This window comes from Syngnathus scovelli, chromosome 8 (genome assembly GCF_024217435.2).
Source record: "Syngnathus scovelli strain Florida chromosome 8, RoL_Ssco_1.2, whole genome shotgun sequence".
In the NCBI taxonomy this organism is placed as follows: Eukaryota; Metazoa; Chordata; class Actinopteri; order Syngnathiformes; family Syngnathidae; genus Syngnathus; species Syngnathus scovelli.
The window spans coordinates 10603240-10618344 of record NC_090854.1 but is presented as its reverse complement, the minus strand read 5'-3'; the positions used below and the strand labels follow the sequence as shown (position 1 = coordinate 10618344).

The 15105-nt window shown below is 40.0% G+C and overlaps 1 protein-coding gene across 2 annotated transcripts in view; it reads left to right on the top strand.

The window, feature by feature from the left end:
* Nucleotides 1–11499: 11499 nt before the first annotated feature.
* The window catches only part of thsd7ba (thrombospondin, type I, domain containing 7Ba), an 88454-nt gene continuing 84848 nt past the window's right edge, over nucleotides 11500–15105 (top strand). For both annotated transcript variants that reach the window (XM_049727053.1, XM_049727054.1), the window contains exons 1-2: nucleotides 11500–11644; nucleotides 14005–14143. The gene's annotated coding sequence lies outside the window, so the exon portion shown is untranslated. The remainder of the gene's footprint in view (nucleotides 11645–14004; nucleotides 14144–15105) is intronic.

Below are 15105 nucleotides of genomic sequence, written 5' to 3'. Positions count from 1 at the left end.
AGCTCAGATATGGCTAAATAAAATCCACTTCAGATTTTTTTTTCTAAGCTATGTCTTTTGTCTGATGTTTGGTAATTAGATGTTGAATTCTGTGACCCTTAAAATTGACTCAAAGGAGCCACTGAGCAGATTCACACACATCTAAAGAAAGGAGGCTTTGATTGACAACTATAGTGTGATATGGATGCAATGTACACGGAGCAAGTAAGCTTTGATTGAAGACCTATCCATTTTCTATACCTCTTATCCCATTGAGGATCACAAGAGGCTGGTGCCTATCAGGTCAGAGGCAGACTGCACCGGAGCTGCCAACCTAAAGAAATTCACTTCCTGAATAATGTATCTGAATTTTTATGTTTTAAAATTCAGTCTGGAACATTACGGCGGGACTGAGGGACACGTGTATTGTACGTAAAAGGAATACAGTTGTTATTAGTACACAGTGTGCATTATTGGACATAATAATGATTGACGCATTACGTTAATTAAGCGGCAGGTTATTGAATAAGTGTTTTTTGCTCCTTTTCAACCTGTTTGAGCTAAATAAATATTTGAAAAATATTCTTAACAGTCACGTTCTGCAATGCCAATTCAACGCCCTTTGGAGAAGCAAAGAGATTTGTTTTTTTCCACCCAAGGCAAGTTGTTCCTATGATCGTCGATGCCGAGCGAGGAGCTCCGTTTGAACTCCTGCATTCTTGTCACACTCTCCACAACACGCTACCCGCAGCTCTACATTCACTGTTTATTGATGCAGTTAAAGTGACATTAACATGAAAGATGCAAGCCTTTCCCGAGACAAGAAGCGGCAAGTTTGCTCTCCGCTTTAACGGCAAAGTGTTCTGAATACAGATATTTTAATGGTAACGGGCTGACGCTCTTTGATCATTCTTCTGTGAAGGAAAGGCATATGAATAGATTCACTACCAACAGGCTTTTATTTGACTGAGCCAAATTGGAAACCATATAAAGCACATTGTGCTCTGATGAGCTCTATCTACCAAGTCTCTAAACTAACAGGACTGTAATTTATTATATATATTTGATATGAAGAAACATAATTGTGTCTTCTTGCCCTGTGAGTGAAGACCGCCTTAAACGCTTGGTCAGCAGAAGTGAGCCGAGTCAGCATGTCTGTTTTAGATAGCATCTTAAGACTCCTGGTCTCCATCAGTCAGTCCCTTATTATATTGTACCTCCAATTTGTCCAGTGAATCTTATCTACATTTCCATTTGCTCCAGGCAGAGGTTTTGCTTGACTTGCTAATTGGATGCACTTACCAAGCTTAGAATCATATTTTCGCAGACCGGCTTTGTCTACTGTTTCTTATTAGTGTGTCATGGGATTGAATCCATTGATGAGAAGAAAGGTAAATGGGGGAAAAAATATATATATTCCTCTTAGTTGTGTACACAGTAGAAGGTAATGAGGTCATTTACATCTGTGACATGGAGGTGCCTGAATGCGCTCAGTGGACCATGAAGTGAGCTGACCATTAGACAAGCATCATTGAACTTGGTGTTGTCCTCCAGCCACCCACTAGGTGGCACAGTTTTTCTCATTATGCTGCAACAATGGCGAAGAGGTTTGTTTGTAAGGCAGGAAAGGGCAAGCATACCACGTGAGACGCTGGTATTGTTTCAATTGTTCAATTATGCTCGCTTTCATTTTTTGAAGTGCAACTTCAATCTTGCACTTATGTTCTAATGAATATGTTACCTGCAACTTGTAAAAGCCTGGTGGGGAAATTATGCGTGGAAGTACACATTTTTGTGTAAACAAAACAATGGAAAAGGCAGAAGCACTTATTCAACTCATTTCATTAAGCGTAGACTTTGAAATGCACTTAAGTGCAAAATCCATTGATGTGACTGGCTGCTTATTAAAGGAACATCACATGCATTGGAGGTGATCTTATTTTCTTGTACAGCAGTCAATAGACAAAGCGCACAGCGTCACCTATTGTGCTCCAACAAGCCGCCCTTGCAATCAAGGACGAGCATGCATCCACTATCTTCAGGTTCTGCCAATGTGCTGCAATCCTTTGAGAACAATTCTGCGGATTCGGTATATAAATCCATCACTGCGCTGACATTTTGTCGTTCACCATCTTCGGAAAAGTGGACATGTGTGAGCTTTTCTCTTTCACACATGTAAATTAGGGAACCTACAAACCTGCTGAATCATCATGAACTGTTCCTGTCATATGTGCCAGGCGACTCTGTTAGATCTTCCCTTGCTTTGCTCAGCTCTGACATCAAAGTTGTCAAGATACCATCTTTTCGCCGTTTGATCAAATGACGGATTTATTTGGCTTCATCGTGCAAATCTTAAGCCTTATGAACAAAAAGTGTTGTGCAATCCTACCCGACAAAATATTTAATAACTTGTAATGTTATGTACATTTTTTAAAGGTTCACTAGAGTGAAACACTACACTTAAACTTTTACAACGTGGTAGCTGATGAAAAGAACCTTAAAATAAAAAGTATTCACTGTGTTGATACCATGCAAATCAACATTATCAGTTCAGCAGTAATGAGGCAATCTGGTTCAGTAATGCTGAGTGAACTGCAGAGTGGGACTCATTTCTCTGTCTTCTTAAACACAAACACTCACTCAGTCAGAGCGGTTGTGCTTCCTTTTGACACCGCAAGGCAGCCCGTTATGAGACATCTTTTTTATTTTAAAGAAAATATTTCCCCTTTTGTCTCTAAAACAGACTCTTTCCAGTATAATAAATATATTCAAAATACTTTTGGATTGGTATCAAAATTTTCAGGCGGCATCTAAGCACATTGATGATTAATCTTTTCAAATTATAAAACCCGATCAAGACTCTATTTTCTAGTCCAGGGTATCGGCTGCCTCAAGTTCTCCCCCCCCCCAACCTGTGACGGATCCCAGGTCTGTGGTCTGTTATGTGTCTGGTTTTCTATGATAACAATAGAACAGAACACTGGCACGGAATCTAAAATGTCAACAGGCAGCTCATTAGGGAGTAAATTCGGCTATAACAATTAAGTTGTATTGTTGTGGAGATGCTCAGCTGCACCCTTATCAGCTTTATATCTTATCATTTGACAATTGTAGAAAGCAACGGATTCAGAGAGTGTGAAATCCAAAGGTCGTGCTAAAGATCAGAAGCTCGGGGGTGGGCCGGCTGCCCCCCCCTCCCAAACTACCACCACCAGCTGATATTGGCAGCATCCCTACGTGATGTCCTTATATCCTTTATACATTATTCATGCATTGACTGAGGGGGTTGAGTCTCACAGACCACTTGTCTGGGTTAGATTTGTGTGGGCTTCACAAAATATATCATATATTTATTTATCACTTACAAGGTTTGCTCAAAGCAGGCCTCTGTATCCATCCATCCATCCAGACTTCATGAAAATATCCGGCAGTCATCAGTAATAATAATTATAATATAATTATAATCAGTCTTGCTAGTTGTTCTGATCCGCGATAAATATTACGTCACTGTCATTTCAAAACAACAAGCTGATGCATGTCGATATTCATGTGCAAGAAAATTGTCGATGAGCCAATTTTTAGTCTGACATTTCAGAATGATGGAGGCCACTATGCTCTCGGGAACATTAAGTGCCACAGAATTTGTTTCGTAGCCTTGCCCAGATATGTGCCTTGCCACAAACCTGTCTGTGAACTCTACAGGCATTTTGTTTTGACTCATGGCTCAGTTTTTACTCTGATATGCTTTGTCAGTGATGAGACCTTGCCCAGACAGGTGTGTGAATTAAATCACAAATTTAAATTGAGTTTATTGAAAACATAAAGCACACATTATTTCGATATGTTTGGGTTATTTCTACATCCTCCCAGTTGCACGTAATGTCATTTAAGGATGTGAATGAAAATATTAAAAAATGTGTTCAGCGGCTGAAATCCGATTTTAACCAAATATATTCAAAATGTATGCAAACTTCTTGCAGCTGTTTTACATTGACTTAGAATCTATTTTAAAATCAAATTCTTCAATTGATCCAAATTCACAATTTAAATGATAAAAACGCTCGAAAATGTCTTTAAGAAATTAACTAGCTAGTCCTTACACACCTGTTGATCAGCTCTCCAATATTTTTTACTTCTTAAAGTTAACATAAGATGAGCAATACAGTTTTTATTTTCAAATATTTACAGACCTTTTGTTTTAATGTATGCATTTGTCATGTGCGCAATAATTTACCTTCTCTGATTACAACTGCAATGCATAAAATATAGACTGCTGCAGAAGCTTAAAAAAAAAAAAAAACGACACCATGGCCTGCCAGAGTTATTTATGGCTTGTGTTCTACTCACACTTGTCCAGATGTTGTCAATGAACGGACAAGATGTCTGTTCAATAGATTTACAAAAAAAAAAAAAACATTCTGTGAAAACAGCCCCCAAATAGCTTTTTCCAGCAAATACTTAAAATCAAAAGCGTAATAGTGGACAATGTTCCGACGTAAAAGTGTCGATCTCTCTTGACTCGGTCGGGGGGCGCCGCTGTGAGTTTCCGTGCATCAGATTGCTTTCTAATCGCTTTCTTCCTTCATCTCTCACTGGGACCAGCACTTATCTATGTTGCTGATGGATCGAAAAGACTGTGAACTGGGAGAAAATGGAGCCGCCCTTGCTGCACTGAAGGTTGGCAACAAAAGGTCCGTCTTTGTCATTGTCCCCTTCCATCTTTGCCCAACTCTTAAATATCTTGCAGTGGCTTTAAGCCGTTCACTTCCATTCCCTAATTTATTCCCTTTAGCAGCTGTGCAGGCCATTATGAGCTCCAGATTCAGCGGTTTTCATTCCCCAGGATTGTACAAAAAAAACACAAGCAAAGTGAGAGCTTAAGCTCTTTATTGTCCCAATCAGTCGTTGCAGCTAATGCTTGCAGGTGCTCTGAGGAAATCACAGATAAGCTCATTGCTCCCGCATCACTGGAAGAACAAATAAAGGAAAACAGATCGAGGGGCAAGCATTGCCTGACTGATGATGGAGAGCCGCTGTCACAAATACATAACGTTACACTTTCTCGCCCGGCAACTCTTCTCTCTATTTTCTACTTGCACTACTGTGGATGTCCAAAATTCGGAAGCGATTATCTGGCCAAATGCTCCTCCAGTGTGACGGTTAGACAGCCTTAATGTGATCATCACTCATACGATCTGAGGCCTTACGATGTTTAATCATAAATATCTTTGGCACAAATGGATGCTGCATAGGGGCTGTCACTTTTCATTACACTATGTTAGATCAACAGTCAAGTCATTTCCGGCTTCTGCGATTCGCCGTTCACCAGCCGTAACGTTAGGAGTATATATATAATTGTCGGTTTTGTGTCTTTAAGACGGTTATTATTACAATCGAGTTGGAAATACAATTTGCAGTGATAGAAAATTTCCTGCAAGGCTTTCACAATTAATTTATTAAACTATGTGAGACAGAAGGGAAAATTCTTGTTTGCAACTATTGTTTCTAAAAGTCATTTAAGTTGGAACAGATTTAAAATATAAATTCTTAACATTTATGGCAACAATAGCTGGGTATACACCGAGCCTTGTGTTCCGATAATATTTCCCTACAAAATGTGAAATTGCATTTACAGATTTTATTTCTTCCAGTACGGAAAATGCCTCAAGTTCACCGACTCCTCTGAATCCACAGTAGCACTCTGTCAAATCTTGTAACTTCATTAGGTTGATGATCCATTAACTCATCATATTAAAATGAAATGATTTTCAAGCTTCCCTTGGTGATATTGCGTACCAATTGTATGCCTTCCAGTTTCCTTAGTTACGAATAGGTGGGCAGGTTGAGCACTACCACGGTAGAAGACTCATTATTGTGTAGCGTTGGTGACCTCTGCCAAGTACCATCTGTCTTCTGTCAAGAAGATGCAAAGTACATTTTTAACGTCAGCCGGCCCAACCAGGCACAGAGGAGGAGAAGACGATGTCACATCTTGCATTGTTCTTCCTTCCACATGGACTGTTTTATAATTACAGCATGCTTACTTAGAGACACGGTTTTAGCACCTATTTACGAAGAAACAAAAAGCTTCTCAAATGTTAGACAAGGCGAAGATCCTGTGTGTGGTTTCCAGCTCAGCTTTTTAACGCAGTTGTTCCTAATAATCTGGTTACAAAGTTGAGTAAACTGGGGATCCGCAAGTCACAGTAACGCCCTGGATACTGAAATCTTCACTAACAGAAATGTCAGAATGGAAAAATACCTAGTCCACTCTCATCCAGAATTCGGGCACACCTCAGGGATGTGTGGTCAGTCCCCTCCTCTTCTTCTTCTTTATGCATGGCTGCTCTTCCATTCACCCTTATTAACATTGTTGTCAAATTTGCTGACAACAACATACTTGTAGGGCTTATCAAGGACAATGAAGAGTTATCCTACAGGGAAAACGTCCGGCTTGAAATCAACATCCTGACCCTGAACACATCCAAGATGAAGATAATCAGGGACTTCAGGGAATCTTATCCACTTTTCTTCCACTTTCCCGCCGTGTTGTCTGAGCTTCATCTAATATCCTTTTTCAATTATGGCAGAAATTGCACAAATCATTGGTTCCGTTTTTTTCATATAACTTCTTTTCTCACGTTGAATACTTGATGTATTATTTGTGAGTCCAGTCCAAGACTAGTTTATAGCTCAGGAAGTCTCACCTCAATTGTGTGAAGAATCACCCCGGTATCTCATGTCGCCTTTTAACAGCATGTGGCTGTATTAATGCTGCCTCAGCACATTAACTATATTTACTACCATCCGTTTCCTCTGGAAATTGCCTCTGCAGACTGAAGAAGCAATAGGAGGGCATTTCATGAATTTAAGTCGCCCCCCCCCCCCCCTCAATACCGAATGCCACATTTGTTTTCCAGCCATGCGTTGACTTAACTGCGCCTCTCTTCCTTGTTCGTCTCCTAATGCTAATGGTGAATTACACGTGTCACGCTCAAGGTGTAATCTGTCAACGTGGCTCGAGGAAAAAGAACGAGTACCGGGTACCGTGATGGATGCCAAAAGAAATGTACAGTACTTTAGGTGATGTATTGCAATCCATATGCAGAAGGTCCACTGAAATGACAAGATCTTAAAATTCTCCCGTGTGTCTTTCACACACTTATAAAAAAATCTAAAAATCAATCCCATCCATTTTTTGGGGTTCTCTGAGTTAGATGTCATTCTTGACAATCACCTCTTGTGTATTGCTTTTACAGGGTGCATGTCCTATCACGTTATTGCACCTTGTGACACCAGATTATTCTCTCCTTCACTTGTCACTCTCTGTCTCCATAAAGATACGATTGGTGGGCCAGTTCCGGCATGGTCAGTGCGAGCAAAGGTGAGATTGACAGCCGAGTGAATGTGAAGCTCAAGAGCACATAGCGCAGGTCAAACAAACAGCCCACGGGCTCAATCAACATTTTCTTGGAGCCTGTAAAAGCTTGAAAATTATATGATGCATTCTATGCTACTTTTTCTTGACAGTGACTATAATTATGAGCCCCACAATGCAACTTGAGACATTCTTAGGGAAGGTTAAATTATTTTATGTTTTCAGAAAGAATACAACGAACGGATGGAAATACTTTGTTGATGGTTTGGAAGGCGAATGGTGATATTTTGAGCCTTATCAGAGCAGCCTATCATCCTCAGACATTATCAAAAAGGAATTCATCTCGACTTTGAAGTCATATGCATATGTCCTCGTTCTGCATTCTCAGTGGGGTTTAAATATTGATGCAGACTTGACAGGCAGCCGTAAGGAGTAAAGATTAGATAGCCAAACACTTTGAATGAAACCTGCTTTTATGCTCATCTAAATTACAGAAAAGTAACATTCCTGCCTTATTTAATGAGTCCGATACGGGCCGCTCCAGCGAGACCATGAAAACATTCACACCTCACCTGTATGTTTTGTTTCAAGGGTTCCCGAAGTAAGCTATCATTTGTTTTCATCTCTGGCAAAAAAAAAAATCATTTTGATATGATTGCACCTGCAATGATTATGAAAGACCTTTTAGAATCATGCTGGCAAAATGTAAAGCAGGTTATTTCCAAATGATGGATCGAATTCATTAACACGGCGGTATGATTGCAAACCGATTTCAGTGTATGGAATGTAATGTGTGAGATGGTGTGAGAGTGTTTTATAGTACTTGTCTAAACACAACTGGCATGTCTCCTGAAAGCCATCACTCACATGGCGTTGGTGATTCAAAGACTCTGATTAAAAGTCTCTTAACCCGGTCGTGAGGTAAAGAGGTTTTGACATAAAAGAAGTACTTAGGTATTTAAATGTAAAACTTAACGGCATTTCTCGGTGAGGTTGGGCTCTCAGCTGTAATGGATAACACTTCCCAGGCTGCAATTACTCAGTGTCTATTTGCAGCTACGTTTTCATCACACCCCGTGGAATGAGTTCTATAGAACTAAACGGGGAGGGAATTGAAATGCAAGACATTTTTTGTTGGTATGATGACCACCTTAATTCAAGCGCCGACCGACCTCTTTAACGACATTCTCCTTGACTATTCCCGCTGTCGTTAGAGATACGCAAGTTATGTCCGATGTGCTCGGGATTCCCATCCTTTATACTTTATTGCATACAAGAAAAAAAATTCAGACGTCAGATCAGTTTGAGCGTTTTGTATTCACAGGGAGAATATCGGATAGGCTTGATCGGTCGATGTCAGATGTCAGTCGTCAGTCGGTATCGTCTTTTAAAGTAGATGATAAGCTGAGGTCCAATTAAGAAAGCATTCATTTGGTCGGAAGGGGGAAAAAAAATGGTAGATAGTTTAATATGCAGTAAGAATTTAACCACTGCTATTTAAAGTGATGGCCACTGACGGCTTATGTTGGCTGACACTGACAGACGAGGTTAATTACTTGAAAAGCAAACAGAAAGGCAACCTGATGAAAAGCCTTGATTAGGCTTCCGAAAGGACAGTTTCAAATAAAACGTATAATCAGATAGAAAGCAGCCGGAGTTGTGCGAGTGAATCCTTTGAATGTTAAAGACCATCCAGAGGCAGAACCTCTCTGAGCCTCTTCAACACCAGGTGAATTTATTCGATTGTTGCCATCGTTTACATTTGGATTCGGGCTGCGGTGTTTCGCTCTGTCACTCATCATTGCGATATAGTGTGAGTTGTCTCCTTGTTAGTTATTGCTCCATAGAAAATGGGCCTCAAGAATGGATGTCTGGCATTGTTATTGCAGTGAGACTCAAAGTACAAAGTCGGGGACAAAAGAGAAGAATGTACGCTTTAAAACTGGTCTTGGTTGGCTGATTATTATTTTCCAATTAAATCAATGTGGGAATTGCATGATGATATTACCCGGTCAATGACACAATTTTTTGAAAGCAAGGAAAGGGCCTTTGCAGTAACCGGGCATGGAGAAAAATATCCAATTATTCTTGGTTATATTTCTCTTAAAAATAACAGAAGTCGAGTTTGGCAGGAGGATGTCAGAAGAGAACGACGAGAGCTCTCTAGGGATATCACAAGCTAAGCCAATTATGCCACAATAGAAAAGTTGGAACTGTATCAAACAAAAGAAGGCTATCAAAAATGCAATTATGGAGGACACGAAATAGCCAACATGAGAGCTTTTTCAACAATACAATTCGTTCATCAAGGTAACCATGGTGACAATTACCAACCGTTGCATGAACGGGTAATCTCGATTGTAATTTAGGTTGGATGAATTTCATTTTTAATTAAGGCCGAGCCTTGTAATACTCGTGGGATTAGTCGCGGCTAAAGAGGCTAAAGTGTGAGCGTTACTGCAATGATAGCTACTTCTGAGCTGAGTTCAATCAAATCTCATTTTTCGCGAATCTTAAGAGTAGTGGCATATGGCGGATAACAACATAGATTCTTCTAATTTGCGTACTTGACTCTGAGAAAAAAATAAAATTGTTTGCCTGCGCTGATTCTAAACTACTTGCCCCTTGAAAGCAGTTGCTCATTTTCTTTTTAATTTATCTCAACAATTATGATCGCTTGAAGTGACACCGTGCGATGTTATCAATATAATTTTGAACTGCTGTTTGATTTTCTTTATTGCTGCTCACTCCTTATCATCATCTTTAGGGATTATTATTTCCCAGCAGATGCCTGTCTAACGTACAATATAATTACTGTTACTTGTTAATTGCTGCTTCAAAGTGGCTTCATTTGAAAGCGTCTGACCTGGAACCTCAGCGGGAAACCGGAAGAAAAAAACAAAAACACACACAGAAGCAAACAAGGGGAAAAAAAAAAGAAATTCCATTGATCTAAATTATTTCAACATTTACGAAAATTGACATGGCAAGAGAGGAAATAAATGGCTTGGAAGTCTTGGAAGTTGAGCTGTTGGCTCGGGCAAATTTCTAAGCCGCTGTATAGTTGGCACTGAGGTTTTGTTTTCAAATGCATATTAAACAGCTTTAGGTGCAGTGCTTTGCCGCTCATGTGTTCAACTCATCGTCAGGGATTTCCTGCAGTTGTAGCGAGAACAATTTGCTTTTTTGTGACTGCTAAGATTTTGGATTTAATTGAGTTTTTTTTTCAATTTTTTATCGGAACAACTACCATTCCTGTTCCATTGCCATTTCTATGCAGTATGTCCCATTTTATTGCTTTCTGTCAGTATTTGACACCATTTTTAACCACATCATATTGTTAGGGGTTTGTTCGTTTGATTGCTGTTGCTCCGTGAAAAATAATCAACTGGGGTGTTTATGCTCACTTCTCGCTGAGTCGGCATGGTGCTCCTGGTTGATATGAGTCCAAGCAGCAGCATTTGCGCTTCCTTTTCTGTATGCACAAGTGAAGAATTTTTCCCTCTTGGAATGAAAAAAATGTTTGGGTTTAAGGTAGCAACACTGCTGGCATTTGTGCTAACAATGCAGTTTGGAGTCATGTTGAGCGAACTTTGTGAAAGAAAAAAATGTCATGTCTCATTTTGTATTTTATGCAGTCTTGACATTCATTTTCAGCTCCACGGGAGGGCCTGTTAAATATTGTCTACATGGACGCCTATTTACAAATATCAGGCAAATGTTTGGTTTGCGTGACGGAACAGCAAACACCGCTATAAACACATTTGTTGAGTCATGAGGGACAATGTTTGTCTTCAGCAATAATTACAGAAGGGTACAATAAGTAACTGGAAATGTTTTTTGTGTTTTTATTTTTTATTCAACTCACCAAAAGACTGCTTTGACTTTTGGACGTCTCTCACGGTAAGGCTTATTTATTTTTATTTTTTTTAGGTGTGCATTCATACTAATGCTAGATCATGCCACAATTAAATCCTGGATTACAAGTGGGTAGAAATCTGATCTGATATCTGATGATGTGACTTATTAAGTGCATTGTTATTTTTGTTTTGCATGTGATGTATTTATTGATTTTTTTTAAGGGGGTGGTTGTATTTTGAGTCACTTGGCTTAAGTCCAATCAATTCATTCATTTCACCTGTTTAGAACTTCCTTCTTGTGTTTGCCACGCCTGTAGCACATATGTTCGCACCAACCTCAACATTTTTCTGGGTGACGGAAGACGAAGCGTTTCATCACCAAACCGTCCGTGTCATTTGACCAAGGGAGCAGGATGGAGAAAAAATGGTAAGTATCAGCCTTCTTCTCTATTGCAGTAAGTGTCAAGGAAGATGTGAACTGCTTGAGACTTAATGACAGCTGGGATTTACATTTTAATGACTACATTGACCAGAAATAGACGTGGTGGTGAAATTTCAGACATATTAAATATGATCACTCTGGCACTGGTTAATGAATAAAATTTTCTGTTGGTTAAAAAAAAAAGGGGCATACGCAAGATGTGGCCTTGTAATTTTGGATAGCATGTTGCGCCGACATTACCTAACAATGATATTTTCTCAATGTCTCAAAGACAACTGAATCAAATGCGTACTGTATCAGTAGGAAAAAAAATATTTCACAAACCATCTGCCAAATTACGTCAGAATTTCTGGGAAAACTCACTATAAGACATAAACTATTAAAGCAAACACCGCTGAGCCAACAAAGTAATATCGAGGTTACCTACCTTAAGGCCAAAATAAGCAATATTTAATGTTTGATATGTTTCCTTCTGTGTTGTCACTGCCCAATGCTGTCAGCTTGTGTCTGTGTTGTTTACTTTAAAAAAAAAAAAATTGTGTGTCCATGCTTGTGTTCAGTAAATGTCGTGTATAAAGCTAATTGATTTGATACTGGCTTTAAATGGCAAAATTCATATAAAGACCTACAGTGCTAAATCCATTGAACTGCTTTTGGTGGGTTATAGGTGGCGAGAGGTCACTTTGAGACAATCTACCAATCGAATACATTTATAATTCCAAACATCCATTTTCTATCACTTCTCTTAGATTTTATCACAGTTGACCTTGGACGAGGTACACCTGGACAGGTCGACGATCCATCACTAGGCACATAGACAAACAACCATTCACATAGGCGGTCAATTTAATCTTCAATTCTGCTTTTTGTGCAAACCGCATGCTCCAGCTTTTTCCCGCAGGACAATTTGGCCGGATACAAACATTTTGATATTCGACTTGTGTGTGGCTAATACAAACCCTGGTGGAGGACTGAGAAAAATTCTAATTGTGATTTCCCCTCAGACTACATTCAAGTGTCCTTCAGCTAGGCAATGACCCCCATAATGGTTCCTGATGAGTACTGTGACACCTTTAGTGACAGTGTCGGCCATCACTACGTGACTTTCAGGTGGACATGAATAGTATAAAATTATTTAAAAGATCATGTGGGTGGATATGATCGCTGTGATAGCTCATGAAAGTGGATCCTGTATTCAAGCACACATTAGAAGAAAAAAAAATACTTTGCGATTAGATCAGTGTTCCTCTATGCAAACCAGAGTCGAGTCATGCGCTGACTGCCAAGCACCATTAGATCTGATTATTAATCTCACAAGCATTGAATGAATAATGTGTCTGCAATTAATTTTCTTTTCACGTCAGGTTTCACTTTGGGAAAAAAAAAAAAAGCTTTTCACGGGAGAAATATCACACACGTTGCAATACGAGGACATTGCAGTCTAGCAGCAAGCTAGAACAATTTTGTCCGTGGCCTCTGACTGATCAGTAATGTGTTCTGTTGTCGGGTCAACCATTTTGTGGTTACACCAAGGAATAACTGCTGGAGGAAACACAGAAGGGCAGGAAATGAAGTCAAACACAAGGTACAAGGAAAAAGAAGACAAACAGAAACCAACAAAATTGGATGGTGGCCGTCCTCTCCATTCCCATGACAATATTTTACATCAATTGGCTTATGTTGCTCTTGATACTTTGAATGACTTTAACAACAGATGAGCTTGTTAGATTCAAATAATAAGTTGAGTATCTTCACACATTTGGATAACTTGCATAAAAATGAAAAACTCAACTCATCCGTGGGCTTTACTCATTAGAGTTGCTGATTTATCTTCTCCCAGCTGGCTGGGTGAGGCAAAAAGTATTTATAGCAATGACTAAATCCTCCCAATTGTCTTCTTTGGTGACAAAACAAGAACATGGATCCTGCAACAATTTCAAGAAATAAAGTGCAATGCATTGGGGACAACTTGAGAGAGCAACCAGATGAAAAAGAATAGCAGTGAGTAACAAAAGGGGAGGGGCTGCAAAGATCTTTGAAGGCTGCATAAAGAAAACTTGCATGTGTTTTTGCATATATACGCCGTTTGAAGGGAGGGGAGGGGGCGGGTGTGTGTCGGGTGTTCACAGCAAGAAATGGCTTATTAGGAAATGATTCCTCTTAGCCAATGGTTTGGAGAGAGACGCAGATGTCATTTGGCCGGGTAGCAGCACCTCCCAGAGCCAGAACATCCTTTTCAGTGTAACGCGGCGCTGTGTGAGAGCATGACTGCTCTCTCCGTTCTCTCTCTCTTTCTGTCTTGTTGCCCACTGCCACTTTCTTTCTTTTTTTTTTTTTCCCATCAGCTCCTCCCGCTCCCACTCCCTCTCCTCACTCGCTCTCCTTGCATCCTCTCCATCCTCCTCTTCTCGGATGCTGTCCCACTTCCAAAGATATGATCAGTTACAAACGGCGGCAGCACAAGCAGCATCACAGAGATCTCAGGTAAGACCTTTTTTTTTTTTTTTGCTGATTTATTCACTTTGCACTGAGGTGCAGCAACACCGCAAAGCTCATTGCTCACTGGCCGAGTGCACACAGATTGATTTCTCCTGCGCTGTTTTGCCGTGATGAATTAGACGTTAAGCTCGGAGGGACAGCGCGAGGTAAGTTGTTTCATACCTTTAGCCAAGGCGTCCGAGTGTGGCTTTATGAAGTGCGGCGATGACAACCGCAGCAATCTTCTTTGAATTGTGTGAGCGGGAGGATGAGAAGTGCTTTCAGATTGTAGAGAGGAAGAAGACAGAAACTGGGTGATAAATCAGCATCATCAAAGCTGCTGCATGGAAGGGACTTCTGACTTGAGCTCAGGTCGGATCAGCAGGTGTTGAGTGGACTCTCGCCAACCTAAAGTGGATCTCAAATGAAGTTAGAAATCAAGCCGACTTTAATGAGATGTGACTTCATATTCATCTGACTTATGAGACCGTGCTGCAAGATTTGATTCTCTTCCGTGCATGTTTGATTGGCTCTGATCTGGATTATAAATTGCACTAGGAAGACCTGTGAGAAAATAAAGAGAGGAGACACGTGTGTAGTCGAAATGGCAGTGTGTGTAAATCGCTTTGCACGGAACATTAACTCTTCTGCTTTGAGAAACGGGATGAGGAGATGATTAGAAGTCCACTGTTGTGTGACACGGGGAAAGGTTAGGCCATGACAAAGGTGACATTGCTATTTAGTCATACTTACAGCATTTACCGAAAATGTTTCTTTCAAGTCACGTAAGATTCTGAATTTGCGTTAAATTCATCAAAATCAAAGTTGAAGAGGAAAAAAAAATCTGGAATCCTTTAAATGCTCTGCGAAACTCCTGGTGTCATTTGACTAATGTGGTGTTGGCGGGCTAGTAATGCCTCCAATTTATCTGGAGAGGGACTGGAAGATGTTTTTTTTTTTGCCATAAT